We start from the raw sequence: 8,232 nt of genomic DNA, 5'->3' as shown, positions 1-8,232 counted from the left end.
TATTCTATTCATCCTGGCGCTGATAAGATGTACAAGGATTTGCGCATTACTTATTGGTGGCCCGGTATGAAAAAGGATATTGCTGTGTTCGTAGCTAGATGCCTGACTTGTTCTAAAGTAAAAGCTGAACACCAACGCCCATCTGGTTTGCTCGAACAACCAGAAATTCCTACGTGGAAATGGGAATGTGTAGCGATGGACTTTATTACCAAGTTACCTTTGACAGCAAGCAAACATGATAGCATTTGGGTAATAGTGGATCGTTTGACTAAGTCTGCTCACTTTCTGCCCATTCGTGAAAACTACCGTGTTGAGCAACTCGCGCAGCTTTATGTCAAGGAAATTGTCTGCCGCCATGGTACTCCTTTGAGCATCATATCCGATCGCGATGGCCGTTTTATATCTCGCTTTTGGAAATCTCTCCAATCTGCGCTAGGAACTCGCTTGGACATGAGTACGGCATATCATCCTCAGACTGACGGTCAGTCTGAGCGAACTATTCAAACTCTTGAGGATATGCTCCGATCTTGTGTTCTTGATTTTGGAGGTAATTGGGATTCGCACCTGCCTTTGATCGAGTTCTCTTATAATAACAGTTATCATTCCAGTATCGGTATGGCCCCATTTGAAGCACTTTACGGTCGTAAGTACCGCTCCCCGATTTGTTGGAGCGAAGTGGGAGAAACTCAAATCACAGGACCCGAACTTGTTCAAGAGACAACCGATAAAATCGCCAAGATCCGTGATCATCTGCTGACTGCCAGAAGCCGACAGAAGAGTTACGCAGATCGCAGGCGAAAGCCTCTCGAATTTCAAGTTGATGATCTTGTTCTCCTCAAAGTGTCGCCCTGGAAGGGTGTTGTCCGCTTTGGGAAGAAAGGTAAGCTTGCTCCTCGTTATGTTGGTCCATTCAAGATTCTCGCGCGTGTAGGAAAAGTTGCCTACAGACTTGACCTGCCGCCCGCGCTCAGTAATGTGCATCCAACGTTCCATGTATCCAATCTCAAGAAGTGTTTAGCTGACGAGAACCTTCACATTCCACTTGATGAAGTTCAAGTTGATGAAACTATGCATTTCGTTGAGAAGCCTGTTAAGATTATGGATCGCGAGGTTAAGCAAACCAAGCGCAGTCGTATCCCTATTGTTAAAGTTCGCTGGGAGTCCAAGCGCGGAGCCGAGTTTACATGGGAAAGGGAAGATCAAATGAAGATCAAGTACCCGCACCTGTTCTCTGCGCAACCTACTTCGAGATAAATTTCGGGACGAAATTTCTTAAAGTAGGGGAGACTGTGACATCTGCCCTGATCCGACCCGACCCAGGTACCCGTTTCTCTGACCCGATCTCTTTCTTTTATGATTTAGTATATATTTATACTTATATTTTACTTTTAATAATATATATATTTTCCTTCCCGCCTCTTTCTCTCTCTTTCTTTCCGCCGTCCCGTCCCTCCTTCTCTCTTTCCGCCCTCTTTTCCCTCTTGTCGCCGTCCCGCCCTTAAGCCTTGTTTCCCTCTTTTTCTTCCAACTCTTTGCTTGTCCTTTGTTCCTTCCCGCCTAAGGTTGTCTGCGCAGCTCCACACGCCAGGCTCCTTACAAGGAAGCCTGCGTGAAGACCATCTGTTCCAGCGATACGCGAAATGAACTCTTCTCGCAGCGCGCTAAGAATTGTAATTCTTCTCGCAGCGCGCGAAGAACGGTAGTTCTTCCCGCGACGCGCTAAGGATTTGTAGTTCTTCTCGCAGCGCGCTAAGGATCGTAGTTCATCCCTCGACGCGCGAAGAATTATAGTTCTTCCCGCGGCGCGCTAGGAATTTTAGTTCCTCCCGCGGCGCGCTTAGAAATGTGATTCTTTCCGCGATGCGTTAAGGTTGGTTCTGTCTGCCTTCGCGCTCGCGCTCTCTTGACCTTCTGTGTCAGCCTTCTCGCGCTAAACCCTTTGAGTTTTCTTCTGTTTAATCTAGCCGTTTGCTTTTGTGTTGTCTTATCTTTTGAGCTGTTGACCTAATCTGCTTTATGTCTGAAAAGTTACTTTCGGCGCAGCATGCGCACCAACCCCATTGGTTGACAGAAAAAGTGACTGACATTATCTTTTGAGATCTGCTTTTTCCATGCTTGACCAGTACCTTTATCTGAACCGCCCATGCCTTTTTTTTACTGTTCCCTGTCAGCTTTATCTTGCCTCTGCAGCTGCCATATCTTTCCATATCTTTTGCTTTTGGATTCTTATGCTTTTTGATATCTTTTGCTTGATCCTGTTAAAGATCTTTTCCCCTTTTCTAGGGATTATGTCTCATAGGGTTTTCCTATAAATAATGATATTATTTTTCCTAACACATCACACACAAACACTTAATTTAACCTCCTCCTTGCTCTCTCTGCCGCCTTCCTCTCTGCCTCCGTCTTCCTTTCTATTCTGCCCTGCTTTTCCGGTAATATATATATTATATATAATAATTTACTTATTAATTATGCTAACTTGTAATCAAGACTTAAAACAAATCATTAAAACAATAATCTTATTTATAGGTTAACTTGTGCTTGTTTAAAGTTGGTTCTTGCTTTATCTTACACCGCATCATTTATCAAGTGAGTAATCTCGTACCTAATCCCTTTTTGCTTTTAATGTTTTGGGATGTTCATGTGTTCATACAAACTTAGAGTCTTAAACTTGTTTATGAACTTTAGTCGCGCAGTATCCCATGTGTTGAGGACGTAGACTTGGCTGTTTATTTGTATGTGTGGATCATTAACCGTCTTGTCGGTCTATTCCGCAGTTCTCATGGTACCATTAGATGAACACGGGAGAACTATCGTTTATGATTTTCTCTTTTGTTTGCACATGCACAGTTTGTCTTGTTTGTGAGCTCAATTGTGAGCACTGGCAGTCTATGAATCTTAGAGTTGGTCCCGATCGGATTACACCCTTGTTGAAAACCAGACATACACATGTTGCGCGCAGATTTATTGTTATCTATGTATTGTATTAAACTTGATTTCTCACCAACACGCAAGTGTTTGACGTTTATTTTAACACATGTTCAGGTTTGCTATAGCTGTTCTGAAGCTTGTGGACACGTAGGACGTTTTTACTTTTGGACCTAGATTAAAATGTATCAAGACAAGTTATTGCTGTTCGAATATTATGATTTATAATATATTGATTTATGATGATTTATGTTATCTTATTTTTACTTTGCGCGTGCGCGAATGAATGTATTTATTAAATATTGACACCCATTAGTGTCACGAGTAATGAAACAATATGTGGCGCCCCGATGTATAATCCGCCTTTGGTCGGGGTGTTACAGTTACAGTATCGTTTTAAGTTTCCTTTAATATATAGTGTAATGTAATGCTAAAGATCGATAATGCAATCTTAGTTTTCTATTTTTATCTCATTTTAACGCACATTTTTAATATCGTTTTTTTTACGACTAAATTTGTAGTTTACTATCAAACCTTTTGGATCAAGAGTCAAGTAATTAATTACTGTACAATACATCTTCATATAAACTATTGATTCATTTAACATCTTTTATATAAAGTTAGTTTGACTCTTGATAAAAAAAAATTTCCTTTTGAATTCCAAAGGAGACAATTTTTAGTCGTCTTATGTTTTGCGATGACAATAAACAAGACAATTGGTTTGGTCCTTAGGTGTCTAGTTTTTCATATGGATAATTGCATGTTGCATTTTTTGTAGTAGAGAGGAAACCTGTCATAAAATTATTATTGTATAAAGATGGAAAAACTATCAACACAACTCTAAATGTTATATACGAAGAGATTTTTTTTCTAAATTGTAAATTGTAAATGTAAAACTTCGTTGTACACATAGTATAGTTGCAATACATTTTTCCACAACATTATATACACATTGCTTAGCACATAGTCCTTATTATTCGTATCATCCTGTGTATCACACATATTATAATGCTACTATATTATAAAACCATACATACTTTGATGCAAAATAAACATGCTAAAGCTTATGTAGAATCAAGTGAGAGCCAAACTGTGGTTGTAGAGTAATTATGGCATATGGCGCATGTGAGTAGGATGGAGAGAGCTCAGACGAGAAGCGTTGCAGAATCATTGCAAGAGCCATTTTTCCTTCTAGCATAGCGAAATTTTGGCTGATGCATATCCGCGGGCCATTACTAAATGGGATATAAACTGTTTGTCCTTTGGTCACCTTCGATACACCTTCAGAAAACCTTTCTGGCTTAAATTCGTTTGCATCATCACCCCATATATCTTTGTCATGGTGTATGATCAATGTGTTTATATGGATGAGCGAACCTGCTGGTATTGTTAGGTTACCTAGTTTTGTTTCTTCATTTACTTCCCTTTCAGTAACACAGCTGGTGAATATAATCTAAGAACCTCGTTGAAGATCATGTTCATCTACAAAATGAGAGAGTAAGTTCATCTTATTCGACATGGGTTTGTTTAGTGCACGTATAGTAATTAATATTGTATTTTAGGGTTTAATTAGTTGTATATAGCCCTTGTTTCCTAAAATAGGTATGTTTATAGCGTTTCTTCAATTTATATTAAAGGTTCCCTCTAATGTAATTGATTTAGTAAACTATATATCAATCACATTTTCATTACACACACACACACACACAGACGTGTAGTTCTAATAACTTACAACTTTTAGATGACCGAGGCTATCAACATCTGGTTTTTTATGTGCGAAGATGCGTAAAACTTCCTCTCTAGCCCGTGTCTGCCATTCTACGTGTTTGCCTAACAAAATCATAGTCCAAACAAGCATGTTTGCTGTTATCTCTTGGCCTGCAAAGTAGAAAAGTTTGCACTCTTCAATGACTTGGTCTATGCTTAACCCGTAATTGTTATTCCCATGCTGTTTAATTTCTTTGTAGTTGGAATCCAAAAGAATGCCTAAAAGGTCATGGTTGCTATCTTCACCAGCTTCCATGGCGGCAAGTCGTTTATTTATAATGCCCTTTATCGAACTCTTCACTTCTTCGCTGATCTCTTTCATCCTTTTATTGTTCTTTGTTGGCAAAAATCTATAGAGTTTAACATATTTGATTCATTAGCATGCACAAAATATCCAAACATAGTGTTATAACTGGCTCACCTTGATCCTGGAATGTAAAATGATAATAAAGCCTTTGTGACTAGCTTTGCCTGTTCTCTTTGAAGTTCAAATACTTTTCTTCCTTTCTCAAAACTACTACTGAAGGCTGTACGCGATATGACATCACTCGAAAAGGTTTGAAGGTAAGGCCACACGTCCACCACTTCACATGAAGAGCTAGAGCCTTCTTTGGTGGTTAACATTTCTAACCATTTCTCCATCATCTCACTACAACTAACATATAATGCAGGTAGCATGTGCTGTATGAACGAAAAAAAAAAACAATTATACATAAAATAGAATTTGTTTGGATTTTATAGGTCATATACAGAGGAGGGTTAGAACTTTTTGGATATGTAGGCGTACTTAGAAGCTGTACAAATAGGCAGTTCAGCTCACTACGCGTGAACTCAAAGGAGATTTAACAATGGTTTTTGAGTTCACTGGCGTGGGGCGAACAATCAAGCCAACAATAACTCTTATTACTCTCTGTAGTCTGTACGTTAATCTCTACATGAAAAAGAATTCAACATGGAGTTTGTAAGTTAGACTAGCTAGCAATAAGTGGAGGTTGTTGGTCAAATCACTAATAGCTTGAGCTTGCTGGTGGAAGGAGCAAACTCCACCTTTTGTACTTATCCAAGTTCGTGTGCCACATCAGCAAACTAAAAATCATCGTTAATATATTCTTTTTTTTTCTTTTTTAAGAAATGAAGAACATTATCCGATTTGCTCTTAGGTGTAATAATAGGAACTGGTTAACCGAACCGGTTTAAAACCGATTATGTAGAAACCGGTTTGGAAATGATTGAAACCGTCGGTTTGGAACCGGTTTGTAATTTTCTCTACCAAAACCGGTCAAAACCCGAACCAGAACCGATCGGTACCTGGTCAAGAAAGCGGTTTCAACCCGAACCGAAACCGATCATAAACCGGTTTTGACTTTGTTAACCAAATCGAGTTGTTTTCAACCCAAACCGATTTTGAGTTTTAAACCCGTTTGTGCACCTCTATTTGATAAAGTGCCTATTTGTACAACTTTCAAAAAACAACTAAAATTACTTACCAAATCTCAAAACCACCTACAAATACTTACACGCGTCTAAATGATGGTTTCGATCTAAAAATACAAAGATCAAAGGTCAGTCGACCAGAGTAAGAAAGCAACACCTTGAGCTTCTCGGCATGGAATGCTGGATTGATGATTTTCCTATGTTTAACCCATTAATCACCTTCGACGTTAACTAATCCTCCTATAAGCAACTTTGTTAGTGGATTACCACTGGCTGGCTTCCGAAACTTATTATAATTACCCAAGATCTCTTGTATCATGGACGGTTCAGATATATGCACTATAGGTTTTGTTCCTATCCATGTAAAACAGTTCTTTCCTTTACGTACATGAAACAAACACAAAAACAAAGTTTAGCATACAAAACTAAGATTAAAAATCAAAGGTACAATTAACGCGTACCAAGATCGGTGAGTGATTTGTTAACAAACGGTGAGACGCGATGGCAGATGTCGTGAGTCAGACTCATGGGTTTAAACTCAGCTTCTTTCTTCATCTGCACCATCTCTTTCAGGTCTCCATGCATGAATTTATATGGGGTGCCCTTGAGCCCTTGATCTCTTAAAAACTTCTCCATCCTCTTTGGTTTCAACCACAACCAATTCCATATATAAATCAAGAACATTACTGCTCCAAGAACACAAGAAACTGTAATCAACTCCATGGCTAGTTGCTTGTACACAAAAGTGTTAAAGAGAACTTTAGATGATGGAGGGTATTAATTACAGAGGTTATTTAAAGTGTCTTTAATTTTTATATTTACTAAAATGCCATTAGTAATTAGAACCGTTGATTAAAAACATGTGATAATCTAAATAATTTGTTTAAGTTCTCATAAATTTTATATTATACTAGTATTACAACCCCCCGCATTGCGGCGGGGGCGTAAACTGTGAAAAAACTAAAGCTGAAACTTTACAAAGAACCCGCAGAGACTCAATTCTTCATCATGGCGAAGTTCTTCATGCCATGCAATGCTGAAGTAGCAAGTTGGATTGTTGTCACTGGAGAGTTTAAACATTGTTTTCTTGCCAATTATGATTGGTGCCTTATGTGGGACCATTGACATATATCTTGTTGATGCAATTGAGACGCAGTTTATGACATTGTAACATTATTTCACCTTGATGATATTATCTAAAGTATTCATGATCCTCTGTATCAGCTATAACCTCGATGGCGTCAGCCCGCGTTGGAAACCCATTACACATGTTCATTTTATTATCAACTCTTCCTAACAATATAAAAAGTTTACCTTCAAATGACAACATAGACGCCTAAGCTCTGAGTTGGGAACTTCCCGTGCTGTAGGCATTGGCAAAAGTTTCTTGTTTCAAAGACTCATTTCTTGCATTGGGTACATGAATTCTAGTACCAGGAGTTGTTGCTGATGATGATGAATGTAATGCTTGGTTGACAGTGAACGGTTTCCTGCATGTCAGTCGTTTTATTTCTATTAACAATGTTGCATTTTTTGAAGGCGTAAAGAGTGATAAGGAAAATAAGTTACTTAATAGTGGTGCTACCGACTTACCGTTGTAGTGTGAGAGAACTTGTGAATTGCTGATGTGATTGCCAAGTGCTCTCCACGCATTGAGTGGTCTTCTAGGGACTGAAGAGGTAGTGTTGATAGGAATTGAGGAATTTGAAAGAAAGTTGGGAAATATATTCTTGGTGAATTTAAAATTTAAATCCTAGTTGTCGGGTTACGACAGAAATAATATGAGCAAATATGGTGTTTTGAAAAGTTTTGAGGCCGGATAAGTGTACAGAATCTGTTAAAAAGCTTAATATACATACATGTCAAAGATAGCTTTCGAGTCAACCTGTAATGTCAAGTAGCTTAAATAACCAGAATTGCCCTTGGTTATAAAGCTTCTGTTGTAAGTTGTAACACCAACTATATATTAGAAATTCTTATCATATTGCCAACAAACATTTGCCTTAGTAAAAGACAATTTATCATTTGAAGGTTTCTGTTGTAACACACACATAAAAAGTTAAATGACTTGTAAGAACTTTACTTTTCGCAGTTCTGCATATC

General features: G+C 38.4%; 1 pseudogene across 1 annotated transcript; it reads right to left on the bottom strand.

Moving 5' to 3' along the window:
- Positions 1-3,981: 3,981 nt before the first annotated feature.
- LOC143624052 (cytochrome P450 CYP72A219-like) lies at positions 3,982-6,852 on the bottom strand (annotated as a pseudogene). Its single transcript, XR_013152027.1, has 5 exons — positions 6,591-6,852; positions 6,287-6,507; positions 5,117-5,376; positions 4,661-5,045; positions 3,982-4,410 (listed from the first exon to the last, which is right to left on the bottom strand). The product of XR_013152027.1 is annotated as a cytochrome P450 CYP72A219-like (transcript).
- Positions 6,853-8,232: the final 1,380 nt, after the last annotated feature.

The sequence above is a fragment of the Bidens hawaiensis genome, unplaced genomic scaffold (assembly GCF_021521415.1).
Source record: "Bidens hawaiensis isolate Kalapana, Puna unplaced genomic scaffold, B.hawaiensis_p1.1 tig00003653_1, whole genome shotgun sequence".
NCBI lineage: Eukaryota > Viridiplantae > Streptophyta > Magnoliopsida > Asterales > Asteraceae > Bidens > Bidens hawaiensis.
Note: the sequence above shows the minus strand (reverse complement) of the source record. Positions and strands in the feature narration are given on the sequence as shown.